The sequence below is a fragment of the Esox lucius genome, chromosome 19 (genome assembly GCF_011004845.1).
Source record: "Esox lucius isolate fEsoLuc1 chromosome 19, fEsoLuc1.pri, whole genome shotgun sequence".
NCBI lineage: Eukaryota > Metazoa > Chordata > Actinopteri > Esociformes > Esocidae > Esox > Esox lucius.
This window is the reverse complement of record NC_047587.1, coordinates 14,421,820-14,436,491: the sequence shown is the minus strand read 5'-3', so window position 1 is coordinate 14,436,491 and position 14,672 is coordinate 14,421,820. Positions and strand designations below refer to the sequence as shown.

At 42.1% G+C, this 14,672-nt stretch overlaps 1 protein-coding gene across 2 annotated transcripts in view; it reads right to left on the bottom strand.

Moving 5' to 3' along the window:
- Window positions 1-14,030, bottom strand: part of tspan18b (tetraspanin 18b) — a 60,090-nt gene extending 46,060 nt beyond the window's left edge. Inside the window, exon 1 of one of the 2 annotated variants that reach the window (XM_034288478.1) lies at window positions 13,725-14,030. The gene's annotated coding sequence lies outside the window, so the exon portion shown is untranslated. Of the gene's footprint in view, window positions 1-2,146; window positions 2,168-13,724 lie in introns of those variants that run through there. The other variant, XM_034288479.1, reaches the window with a different exon arrangement.
- Window positions 14,031-14,672: the final 642 nt, after the last annotated feature.

Genomic DNA, 14,672 nt, shown 5'->3' with positions numbered 1-14,672 from the left:
AGGGCGCCTTTTGGGGCCCTTTGGCTCCAGGTCCATAAATCTGTTTTAACAGCATCCTCTCAGTTTAATTTGACTTCCATTCATAAACCAGATCCTTTAATAAATTAGCTGATGGCGGCTAGCCCAAACAACACTTTAAATTTTTTTTTAATTAAAAGTTAAATCAAGCTAAATTCCTAGGCCATTACTAACAAACCATCTATCCTTTAAAGAAAATTCAGTTTGGTTTATGCCTGGCCAAATCAGCCAATCCATTTGAATTTATAGTCCTAGTTCTGGAATATTCGACTTCCTCAATACCCCACAAAGACTGGAATATTGATGATTTTACCTGATGCAATACCTGATCCTTACTAAACCTAAATCTGTCCCTGATTTGAGTGGAAGAATGTAAAAAAATGTTTATAAAAAACAAGTGTTACTGCCCTGGCTTCAAGGTCCAGAGTGTAATTTGAGGACCCTAGTGTGTGATAAAATGTCAGTGAAATATCCAGCTGCTTATACAGCTCTGAAAAAAATTAAGAGACCACTGTACCTTTTTCTTTTCTTTCCAAAAAAGTCAAAAAGGAAAGTTTTGAGTGAGGAACAGAAGGGGTTAAAATTAAGAGACCACTGCAAATTCAACGCTTCTGTTCCTCATTCAAAACTTTCCTTTTCAACGTTTTTGGAAAGGAAAGAAAAAGGTGCAGTGGTCCCTTAATCTTTTCCGGAGCTGTATGTAAGTGTAGGCTATAAAGTGGAGATAACTAAGTCCATGAATGTAAGTGTAGGCTATAAAGTGGAGATATCTGCATCCATGAATGTAAGTGTAATCTATAAAGTGGAGATATCTACATCCATGAATGTAAGTGTAGGCAATAAAGTGGAGATATCTACATTGTATTTAAGTGTGGGAGATATCTACATCCATGAATGTAAGTGTAGGCAATAAAGTGGAGATACCTAAGTCCATGAATGTAATTGTAGGCTATAAAGTGGAGGCAACTACGTTGTATTTAAGTGTGGGAGATATCTACATCCTTGAATGTAAGTGTAGGCTATAAAGTGGAGATATCTACATCCATGAATGTAAGTGTAGGCTATAAAGTGGAGATATCTAAGTCCATTAATTTAAGTGTAGGCTATAAAGTGGAGATATCTACATCCATTAATGTAAGTGTAGGCTATAAAGTGGAGATACCTAAGTCCATTAATGTAAGTGTAGGCTATAAAGTGGAGACAACTACATTGTATTTAAGTGTGGGAGATATCTACATCCGTGTATTTAAGTGTGGGAGATATCTACATCCGTGTATTTAAGTGTAGGCTATAAAGTGGATTACTAGAATGTCATCACAACATTATTACATCACAGTGCCTGTATCCTCATTACACAGTCTGTCTGTCAGTCAGTGTCTTTGTCAGTCTGTCAGTCTCTTTGTCGGTCTGACCGTCTGTCGGTATGTCGGTCTGTCTGTTGATCTGTCTGTCCATCCTGTAACACTCAACTCACACCGCACTGAACAGAAAGAGCAGCAGGAGGAGAATCCCAAAGGCACTTTGCCAAAGCACATAGAGAGAAAGAGAAAATGGTGAGAAAAGACAAGAGACCAGAGAGGCAGAAGGAAAGAAAGAGAGGAGGGGCAGAAAGAGAGAGAGAAAGAAGAAGAGAAACAGAGAGAGAAATAGAGGGAGAGGCAACAAAGAGAGACAGACAGACTCGAGACAGTTGGGGACTGGTAAGAGAAAGAACAGAAGCCGGAGGAAAAGAGTCAGAGGAATGCCTGAGTCAGTGTGTGTTTATGTTTGTGTCCATGTGTGTGTGTATGTGTGTGTGTTTGTCAGTCTGTGTGTCCAATGGAAAAGGAAAATGACTTTCAAGGCCTAGTGAGTTACAGTTATGATCCAAAGACCAGCCATTAATTACCAGGGTTAAGAGAAGAGTTCTGGACAGCGTTAACATTGCTTTGACAACAAACTACAGTTCTTCTAGAAGAAGAGACCAAGACACACAGCTATAAACGATCAACCCTCAGCAATTTCAGATGATAATCAATAAACTGGACGCGGCAAATAAGTGTTGCACCAACGCCGCCAAAATGAAATTCTGGTAGCTTCCAAAATATTCCAGAAGCTAGCACCTGGGCCAGACCCTGCCCCTACATACCTGCCTCTCCGTGGGACCTCATCCGAGGAGACTTTGGAGGGGCCCGTAGGGAGCAGCTAAGGCCCAGTAGCAGAACAGGAGATGAAGCAGGCAATGTTCAAAAACGGAGGAGGAGTAACAAATGGCCAGGAGACGGAGGGTGCCGGAGCAGCTGCCAAAGCTACAATCCCGCAGCACCCATTCATCCCAAATCCCCACTAGGAAGCCGCCACAGAGATGAAGCCGCCTCCCTACAAAATGGGTTGGATTTCTACCCCACCTCCTCCCTTCAGCCCTTGTAGCTTTAGAATGCCCTCCAGGGCCTGGAACACATCCGGTGTCCATTCCCAGCTCCCTTCCCAATTACAATATCTATGTATATATATGACTTCTACTTTAGTTTGCTAGAGAGAAAATGGAAATCTTAAAAGCCGAAAAATAGTAATGAAACCAATCAATCATACGTAGTTAGTATCTTTCCCCAACGGTCCCCTCAAAAAACGACAACTGCGACTACCTGGTAGAAACGCATACAGGAATATCATACTGTTATACAGTCCAGAATTACAAGTGTGTGGGAATATAGGATGAATATTGCGAATTAAGACACATTACTCTGGCAGGTTTCAGTGAACCCTGAGCTATTTCAATTATTCAATTTATCTGGCTTATTTAAATAAACCACAGAATCCTGAGCCATTTCAATGAATCAGTTTATCCTGAATTATTTACATGAATCACTGAAACCTGAGCTATTTCAATGACTCAGTTTGTCGTGGCTTATTTCAATGATTCTTCGAATCCTGATCTATTTCAATTATTAATTTAATCCTGGCTTATTTAAATGAGTCATCGAATTGTGGTCTATTGAAATGATTCAGTGAATCCAAGCCTATTGCAATGATTCGGTTTATTCTGTCTGATCAAAATGATTCAGTGAATCCTGGCCTATTTCAATGATTGTAGCATTTATAGCCCCCAAAGACAAAACTGCCATTATTCACAGTCCCTTGGCAACTGTATTTCATTAAATCTCTTCGTCACCATATTAATTCAGTGATCCACATTTTAAATAGGGACACAATCTCCTAATTATGGTGATGAACGGGTCCTCTGTGGTAACATAGACACAGCCCATACACAGATTCACAACAGGAACCCAGACATTGGAGAGAAAATTAATCGCAAGAAAAAACTCAAACAGTAGCTGCTTATCTCTTGACTTTTTTTTAATTGCCAGTTTTGAGAGATCAGGACGTTCAGTGAAAGACTGCAGTGTTGGTGGGAGCTGGTGGAGCACAACCCAGTATCACATGGCGTAACAGAATTGTTTCCCTAATAGAGTGTTGTAAGATTATACCACAACCCGCTTTCTCTGGAATCTAACGCTGGAATTCCCCTTGATTTCAAAATCTACTGACTCCAGGCTTCTGTGTCCTGTCGAGGTCTGGTACTGACAAGACCATTACCATGAAATACCATAAATGAATGTCAAGTCAAACCACAGCTCTAAAGGGTTGTTTAAAGGGCCAAGTCTAATCTTTTCCATTCTACCAGTCAGCTCATCTCTTCACCATTTTCCCAGTCTGGTCATCTCTTCTCCATTCTACCGGTCAGCTCATCTCTTCTCCATTCTACCGGTCAGCTCATCTCTTCTCCATTCTACCGGTCAGCTCATCTCTTCTCCATTCTACCGGTCAGCTCATCTCTTCTCCATTCTACCGGTCAGCTCATCTCTTCTCCATTCTACCGGTCAGCTCATCTCTTCTCCATTCTACCGGTCAGCTCATCTCTTCTCCATTCTACCAGTCAGCTCATCTCTTCTCCATTCTACCAGTCAGCTCATCTCTTCTCCATTCTACCAGTCAGCTCATCTCTTCTCCATTCTACCAGTCAGCTCATCTCTTCTCTATTCTACCAGTCAGGTCATCTCTTCTCCATTCTACCAGTCAGCTTATCTCTTCTCTATTCTACCAGTCAGGTCATCTCTTCTCCATTCTACCAGACAGAGAGACAGGCAGTATAGAGATAGGCAGACAGACAAACATACAGACAGAAAGGCAAGTCCATGACTTTCCCAGCTGGTTCTACATAAAAATGTGGTCATGGTTACATGGCTATGTATGCTGTCACAAAGGAGTCCCAAGGACCTAACAGTTGGAGCTACAGACCAGTAAACATGTCACTTAGAGTCAAGAGAGACTATGGAAAAGCATACTATTTGAGGTTTTGCTGAACGATGCACACAAACTTAGGGAACCTTTTAAGGCAAGCTGAGTACCTTTGAAATAAAAATTGGCTAGCCTTGCAAATGTCAGGCCACTCATGCATGAAATAAATAATTTGTTGGGTGTAAACAGAAAGATTTTTCAATACTTGTGTATGTAGTCGACTCAACAAGTCCAATGATTCACGGGATATGCACCTTAAAACAGTTTCATATGTCAGCTTAGTAAAATTAAGGACTAAGAAGGGAAAATACGTTGTGAGGCCCTCTTTGGGCATCCATGATCCACCACTGACCCACAGGCCTCTGGGATGAATCCATGACTGACGGACTGATCCCCAGGGTTTCTGGGATGAATCCATGACTGACGGACTGATCCCCAGGGTTTCTGGGATGAATCCATGACTGACGGACTGATCCCCAGGGCCTCTGGGATGAATCCATGACTGACGGACTGATCCCCAGGGCCTCTGGGATGAATCCATGACTGAACCCCAGGGCCTCTGGGATAAATCCATGACTGACGGACTGATCCCCAGGGCCTCTGGGATGAATAGACGGGAGGCTCCTTCCCAGCAATCACAGTAAAAAGATTTAATAGAATGGTGGGAGAAACGATGACAGATGAGTTCTCTGTCTCTATATAACAGCCAGCAGCATGAGTCATTAACAGACACGAGTGACACGGCTTATAAGGACTCAAAAACAGTGTGGAGGAAATTGAGGATGAGGTGACCAGGAGGATTTAAAGTGAGGATAGATTGGTCTTTTCTATCAGAGACTGGATATATCCTCTTCTCACCATCTAACTCCCCTGTCAGTCTCCAATCACTATCTCCCTGGTCCAGCTTGTGAGACACACACCTTTTATCCCATTAGCCGGTCCTCCGTCTGGCTATTATATAAGGGAAATAAGGAGAGGATGAGATAAGCCACAAAAAGCCTTGGGTTGAGCAGCCGAGGTGAGGAGCAAAGCGACAGACATACAACTGGTCTGCTTCCTTTAGATAAAGTGTCAGAGAGGCCCCTGAACAGACATACTTCCTGTGTGTGTTTGCGCATGTGTGTGTGAGCAGTGTGAACTGTTCTTAGTGGACCCTGAACTCACTGCCAGCTGCCCGTGAAACCACCTCAGTGTGAGTCAGTATATATTTGTGTGTGTGTGTGTGTGTGTGTGTGTGTGCGCATACCAGTGTATTGGAATGTGTGTGTGTGTGTTTGAGTGAATAAACGTATGTAGGAGGGGACTGTGTGTTGTTGGAGTGTGTGAACATATGTGTTATAACATAGAGTACTTCCAAATTGTTCAGGTGCATGTCATCGGCTTCCTACATGTTTACAGTCCCAGCGATTGGAGCCATCATCACAACAAACCTCACGCACATTTTGAAAAGCAGACGTGAACATCCACTGTTCTCAAACACTGAACCACTAATCAGATTATAGGCCGGGTGTTGTTTTTGGCTATAAAAAGATTATGACGTGACACGGTTATGTGCGAGACGACACAATCTCGGTCTTTGAACATAAAAAAAAATTTGCTAAATAAAAAATACAAAAACGGGTGTAATTCCAATGCGTGTGAAGTGTGTCGAAGCCTGGGGCCTTTTACAACGCTGACGAAAGAGAACCACACACCTTTCCTCCAGTCTCTGGCGTGTAAATTATTTATCATGCCACGGTAAAAAGCAAATTCCATTTTGCTGGAGTCTCTTGACAACAAACACACTGCGTCCATTACAGCGGTACTCAGGCCCTCACATCACACGCATTAAATGAAGGGTCCTCCAGCGATCGAAAAAAGCAATTTTCTCATTGAGCCAATAGATAGATACTCCATTTAGTTCCGGGCTCTCAGCAGACCAGAGTGAGTGCGTGTGTGCCCGAGTGCGTGTGTGTGTGTGTTTGGGAGGACCGCAGCACGGTGAATGGTGCCAGAGGAACGCAGTGGGGTTGGTACGATATGGGAAAGACAACGGCACAGACGTGACCTACCCAGACAGCCTTTCTACCACCTACCATTTACACCCTGTGTTACCGCCTGTTGTCACTGGCTTCTGTACCGTCTACCATTTACACCCCGTGTTACCGCCTGTTGTCACTGGCTTCTATACCGTCTACCATTTACACTCCATGTTACCGCCTGTTGTCACTGGCTTCTGTACCGCCTACCATCTAAACCCTGTGTTATCGCCTGTTGTCACTGGCTTCTGTACCGTCTACCATTTACACCCCGTGTTATCGCCTGTTGTCACTGGCTTCTGTACAGTCTACCATTTACACCCTGTGTTACCGCCTTTGTCACTGGCTTCTGTACCGTCTACTATTTACTACCTGTGTTACCGCCTGTTGTCACTGGCTTCTGTACCGTCTACCATTTACACTCCGTGTTACCGCCTTTGTCACTGGCTTCTGTACCGCCTACCATCTAAACCCTGTGTTATCGCCTGTTGTCACTGGCTTCTGTACCGCTTGGCTCCACTGAACCCCAGTGATACAGAGAGGTGTACCCTGCAGGCTGAAAAGTGAGAGATATAAGGAGGAGTGGGAAAGGTGGGAGAGGGGATGGAAAAACCATTAAGGAAGAGGAAACGTACAAAAGGTGTGAAGAACGGGGAAATATAAAGAAAGTGATAAAAAAGGGAACGTAAAAAGAAAAAGAGAAATATAGATAAAGAGGAAAGAGACATATACCATTGAGGAAAGTGAGAGTGCAAGAGAGAAAGAGGGAGGAGAAAACACAGAAATACATAGAAGATAAACTGTACATAGGAGATATACTGTACATAGGAGACTGTAGAATTAATGAAATGGTCTGGAATGAAAACAGCTACGGCAGCCTTCACCCACATCATGTATACAGAAACAGGTAGACAGAGAAGGAGAAAGAGACGGGTACAGAAGGAGAGAGACAGGTAGACAGACAAGGAGAGAGAGACAGGCAGATGAGGTGAGGGAGACAGGAAGACAGACAAGGAGAGTGAGACATGCAGTCAGAGAATGACAAAGGGAAACGCAGAAGAGTGAGTGAAAGAAAGAGCACAGGTCAAGAATCTCAACCCTGTGGAACCATGACGTGGAACCATGACACACACATGACATTAAATATCAGGGCTGTAAGGCATCTACAACTACGTCAGGCCAGATAGCCCAGCTCAAATCAGTGGCTCCAGAGGAGGATGCCACGGGTCTCTAACACCTTCGTATTCTTATCAACCAATACATGGATCTGGTCTAGATTGGATGGGGAGTAAGAATACACAATGGAACCATCCTTCCTAATGTTAGTCTCTATTTGGCTGTGTGTGTGTGTGTTACACAAGTATGATGGTCTCACTGACAGTTTATCACGGTTGGGTGGAAATGTGATTGTTCCGTAAAATGTTTCTACTGTCTGATATATTTAAGGAAATGCAACGTCACTCTGTTATAACAGTGTTCTGATTGTAAGACGTGTTGGCATTTGGGTTTATTTCCTGTGGATATTAATACAGCCTGTTCTCTTTGGAATACGTAAACAATTATACAAAACTCTTTGACAGTCGAATTTGTAACGATATATTAAATTAGATGACGTAACGTTAGAGTAATAATCCAGTGTTTCGAACCCGCATCCATCAGCTCCAGAGACAGGCGCACTACAGACTGCTCCAATTAGGGACATCCCATTAGAGGAGGGTTTAAGGTTGCTACAATATGTTACAGGTGATTTTGTTTTCTAACCTTAATCCTAACCTTAAACCCTTTGCTGCAATACCTAACATTAACGCCAGTGCTGTGATACCTAACCATAAACAAACATTAACTTAACCTTTTTCATTGTATCACCTTACCCCAAACCTTAAACCTAACCTTAACCCCAGTGCTGTGATACCTAACCCTAAACAAACATTAACTTAACCTTTTTCATTGTATAACCTTACCCCAAACCTTAAACCTAACCTTAACCCCAGTGCTGTGAAACCTAACGTTAAACTGCATTTATTACATATTGTAGCGACCTTGGTAAGGCCATAGCTAGCAACCTTGGTAAAGCCATTACAATCTTGGTAAGGCCTAAATCAGATAACCTAGTATGGAGCAGTGGGTAGGATGCCCATTTGCAGAGCTCAATTTTGCCAGTTCGAGACAGGGCTGGGACGTCTTCTGTAAATTCCTAATATGTTATGTGTTTTAGTAACGTTTGTAACATGTTTTCATAGCGTTCGTAACAAATTATATGTTTATCTAGCGTTCATAACATATGTTACGTTTTAGCCAATTCATAATGTATTATACGTTTTGGCAGCGCTTTGCAATATAATTTTATGTAAGGTAATATATCATATGAAATTTATATGCCATAGAAATGGTTGCCATAGCTTTATGTACATGAGTTTACATATTCCAATGAGACCAGGTTGCTTAATGCAGTATCTGGACAACCACACTGCAGATGACATATCTAAATTTGACTACTCTGTTTTGCAGGTAATATCTAGATTCAAAAATACGTCGTATTTTTTCCTTAAACTTGGAACTTGATTTCTTACAATGCATTAGCTAAAACAAAAGTGTCCATTATTTATAATGCAGATAATGATTAACATATCCTGTTGCTGCAGATTTATTTTCCAGCAGTGTGAACCTGACTCAAATTAAGATACGGCTTCTGCTTTTCCAACATCACTCATGTCAACACAGTTAAAAGAAGAATGTTAGGCAATAGTATGGGGGTGTGTGTGTGTCTTTAGATATCCATGTTGGCAGCCATTCCACCATCATCATATAAACATTTTTTTCTTTCTTTGACAAGGCAAATGTTCTCCCACCCAGCCAGGAAACAAAAGTCATTGTGCTTCACTTTGATGTGTGTGTGTGTTTGTGTGTGTTAAGTTTATGCCCTAAAAACTCTCATGCTTACAGAAATTCGGTTTTGGTAAGAAAAGGGAGAAAGAGAGAGATAAATGTATTTGATGCTAACCCAACCCATAAATCACGATGGGGAGATCAGATCCTCTGTTAGTGAAATAGTCAGATACAAAGTCAGTGAGATGGACAGACACAGACAGACAGAGAGAGTTGGAGGCCCCTTGGTTTGGTAGCAGGCAGGCTCAACAAACATTTCCATACCAATGCAAAAAATTCTAATACATCAAGTGTTTTTTCTCTTATCAATACATTTTATGTATTAACAGAACAGTTTTTTTATTTGGTACCAAACTGGAATCTAAGTACTGATTCTTGTGACATCCTGAGTATGCAGTACACTTTCTGCGCACTATTTTTAAAAGGAACAAAGAGGTGTACTGTTAGCACATTTCTGGAGATAAATAGTATATTATTATGCAAACTACAATTGTAAAGCAAATTTTTTTGGGAAATTACACCAGCCCACTGGGCTTAAAATGGCTGTGCCCATCTGGAATTTGCCTGAAATGCCAGATGGCCAGTCTGTCCCTGGAGATGGCTCCTCTCCGCCAGGTAAAAGGAGTTGGCTCGCTGGGCTGTAAGGGCAGCAAAATTTGGATAAAATACTGAATCATGATATTTTGCCAAATATTGCAATTCCAATTAGGATTTATTATTCCAATTATGATTAATTATTACGACTATGATTCATTATTATGATGTGGATGTAGGATTTTCAAACATGGGTGTAAACAGTGCAGAATATCTCACTTAAAAATAGAGATCATAGAAATCACAGCACAGATACTGCTATTAAACTGAATAACTGAAAACTATAAAACAGATTTAAATAAATTTCAAATACATTTTCAAATACATTTAACACTTGTTACCGATTTGAAGGTGCAGCCTTGGTCAAAAAAGATTAACTACTCATTTAATTCAAAAGTGTTTGCTATGTTTGTGCTGTTGTCATAGCTACTTAGGCAAACCTTCTCAAAGCTTGAGTGATATTGTCTCCCATATTAAGGATGTTGTAGGCCGGGGTTATTCAAATCTGGCCCTTGAAGCCAGTTCCATTTTTTCATTGCAACCCTCCAATCAGGGACCTATTCAGGCTTAAGACACCAGGTGGGTCCAATTAATGATGAGGCAGAACAGAAAACCAGCAGGTTCCGGCACTCGTAGGGTAAGATTTTAATACCCCTGTTATAGGCGCTGACACTGAAACTCTTAACCATGCTGTTGTGCATGTGGGACAATATCTTGCTGCAACTCGCCAGCTCAAAGCAGACATCTTAGCCAGCAGCTGCAGTGTGAAGACAAACTAACACTGAAAAACCATTAAGAATTTGAACAAATTAGAAACAGCTATTATAGTAATCTACAAAAATTCACCATTCACCATTTTCTGTAGCCGTAAATTGTTGGTCATTTGGAAGTTGTACACGTCAATATTGTAATTCTGATTATAATTTGATTTATCGTCCAACCCTACTGAGCTGTACAACCCCATAGAGTCTAGAGAAAGGCACTTGGTAATCAATGACTAAATATTATAGTTACACCAAATCAAATCACAATGTAACTAGTTCAGTTTCTGTTCCCCATGTGCTGTTGTACTGCTAATGTATGGGTACGTCTTCAGCCAGTCAGTCTATCAACCAGCTAACCAGTCAGTCCATCAGTCCATTCACCACTAACCAGTCAGTCCATCTACCAGCTAACCAGTAAGTCCACCAACCAGTCAGTCCATCAGTCCATCCACCACCAACCAGTCCATCCACCACCAACCAGTCATCCATCAGTCCATCCACCACCAACCAGTCATCCATCAGTCTATCCACCAGCAACCAGTCATCCATCAGTCTATCCACAACCAACCAGTCATTCATCAGTCCATCCACCACCAACCAGTCAGTCCATCCACCACCAACCAGTCAGTCCATCAGTCCATCCACCACCAACCAGTCAGTCCATCAGTCTATCCACCAGCCAGTCTGTTTGTCCTTCTGTCCACCAGCTAACCAACCAGTCAGTATGTCCACCCGCTAGCTATTCAGTCTGTCAACCAGTTAACCTATGGTTATTAGCTACTTATAGACTTTATTCTAGTCTCAGGCGCAGTATAAAGATAGTAGATATGGAAACAGTTGGTATAGAGACAGTAGATATGGAGACAGTTGGTATAGAGAATGAAGATATGGTGACAATTGGTATGAAGACAGATATGGAGAAAGTTGGTATACAAGAGAGTAGATATGGAGACATTTGGTATGGAGACAGTAGATATGGAGACATCTGGTATGGAGACAGTAAATATGGAGACATCTGGTATGGAGACAGTAAATATGGAGACATATGGTATGGAGACAGTAGATATGGAGACATATGGTATGGAGACAGTAGATATGGAGACATATGGTATGGAGACAGTAGATATGGAGACATATGGTATGGAGACAGTAAATATGGAGACATCTGGTATGGAGACAGTAGATATGGAGACATCTGGTATGGAGACAGTAGATATGGAGACATCTGGTATGGAGACATCTGGTATGGAGACAGCTGGTATGGAATGAACACTAGCTGGACAAGGCTCAAAGGTACAGCAACTCTACAAGACTGATTCTGAATTTAACAAGGCTGAGCTGGCCAGCATCCTCACACACACACACACACACACACACACACACACATTCTTGACCAGAGAGTATGTGCTAATGGATCCCTTTGAGCCAGTCTCTTTACACCCACATACCTGATACCTGATTTGCTGTGTGTAGGTGTGTGTGTGTTGCCTTATCGGCAACTATAGAACAAGTGCCAACAGCACAAACCTCGTTAAACATAATGGAACAGGAAATGTCAGCGCCCAAAGGTTGCCAATATAACTCAAAATAACCTGCTATTGTTATCGTCACTGAGTATCACCAGCAGGCCTATGGAGGTCTGTGCATTCAAATCTAATAGAAGGACAGAAGCCCACATGATCCTATTCTCTGATTAATGTTAACAGTCAGTGAACGCCTGCCCCCGGGCCAAGGTGCCTCCAACGCAGACAGCTTGAGAGGCTCCCATCTGGTGACCCTGCGCGCTGTGGACGGCAAGCCTCCGTTATGATGAGACCCCCTGTGTCGGGTGCGTCCCACACTGTCACTTTCTGTGGGAAAGACGCCAGCCTGATGCGCGGAGACTGACATACATCGGCTCATGCCTTTCAACCCCCTTCAGTGTGCCCCCTCTCTGGGCACAAAGAGCAAAACTGTTTGGTAAATCAGGTCAAAGTTGCTCTTACCGCCAGAGATTAAATCTCATTGTGTCTTGGTAGAATGCATGTCATGAATATAATGGTGTGATATCATTATTAAAAGGCCATCATTAATTGATTAATCGTGTTGAAGTATACAATTGCCTGCGTTATAATGCATGACATCCGTTACTCCGTTGACAATACAATACTACATCTTGAAACATTAGACTATGGTGAGGTAAATCGGGAATCCGCAATTGAAACCATAACAAAGAGCTCTCCTGGCCCCAGTCTCCGTAAAAGCCGTAAAAAGAGGGTTTGGGCTGGAGAAATCTGTAAATCCATAGACAACGCTATGGATTCCAAGGTCTGATCATCCATGATACCAACACTACAGTTTCAACGATGTTTTCAGCCAGCAGAATGTTTGTTTACATTTACTTTGTTTACAAACAACGGAGTAAAACAATCGGTTATTTTGGTTTCCATTTAGGTACAACCGTTAAACTAAGCTCACGAGACACGTATAAGTTACATTCTTAAAGAATCTTACAATAACTATTGGTTAACTATAGCTTTGAAAATGTATGCACTGCCTCCAGATTTTCCCTTTACATCAAAATCGATAGTTAAAAGTTCAACAGGCATGGTAATTTACCCGTCGTGGGATCCACGTCCGCACCTTATGATTTCCACTCATCTGAGTCTCGGTCGATGCCCGACGCAGAAAAAAGTGGACACAATAATGAACGTCCCTTTAGGAAATTATGTCATTTGAGCCAGACATTCAACAGATATAATTTAACTACCTTGATTCATTACACACATGATGTGGGGGTGTGATCAATGTATACCGCGTTTAGAACAACAACCTTTACTTAGAGTAAACTAGAACAATAATGCAGTATCAACAAGCAGTATCAGAAACAAAACACTGCGTTCAACATTGCGTACAGTATACCCACTTAATATGTCATTAATAACATTGTGATTTTGGCATCAACGTTACATTGCAATGGTATATATTCCAATAAAAGCCCGTGGTAAATAAAATAAGCGTAAAATGGCACAACAGTGTCTACATGGCATACTGTAGTTTCGCAACATTTGTTTTATCCATCACTTCTCCACCCTCACACTTAAACAAACATAACAAGTTGAAGAAACGGAGCGTAAGAGACAATTATTTCCTTATGAAGCCATTACGTTACATTCACTACTCTTACCTCAAAACCGCATATTAGCCCCAAACCTCAGCGCGAGCTCCGCCGTGTTCGCTAAAGACGCCAGAGAACAAAATGTTGAATCAGCGCAGGAAAAAAAAAACAGAAAGATTAACAGAAAACAGCCAATTAGAAGTTCTCTGTCCAAGGGACGAACAACTAGCCGTTTGACTTCAGCTAACAAATTCCAGAGGCTCTGAGAACTACAGACCCGAATTGGACATGCACCGTACGAGGGGAGCGAGAGAAATCGGTAGGCTATGCAAACAGTTTTCTCCTGAACTCAATGAAGGAATAGCACGCTGTAAAAGCTCGAACGGTCCAAACGGTTGTTCAGCCCTGGAGGAGGAACTCAGCCAATTCGGCCACGCCCCTTTCACTGTTTTACTTCAGCTGGATTTCGATTATTCTGTGTCTTCCCAACACAGAACACTTGGAAAAGGTAAATGAAGTTATAGTTCAAATGTAACGGTTATCAAAACCGTGTCAATACGCACGCAACCAAAATATAATTATTGAAAGGAGACAGCGCACGGCTGGAGAGACAGAAGTGTTTTCTTCCAGGCGCAGGCCCTCATGTCACAAAATCTACTACAGATGGAAGAGCAAGATAAGCGGGTCTCGAGATCTTTTTCTTTCTCGCTGGAAGGTCGTGACACTGACATTCCCTGTGGCATACGTGATACCAGCCCCCTCCAACCTCGCACTCCCCAGTGTTTCATGAGTGTTTTCCATATCCCTTTCCCCTACTTTCCCAACTCTAACAAGAAAATGTTAATATAAAAGGAAATATCTTGTGTAGAAGTGGTTGCACCTACTTGTGTGAAATTATCATCAACATTGATGAATATGTGTGTGTGTGTGTGTGTGTGTGTGTGTGATAGGCAGCTGTGGTCTTGTAATCACAGGTCTCAGGGAGGACCTCTGTCTTCTACATCAAGAAGGCCCAAC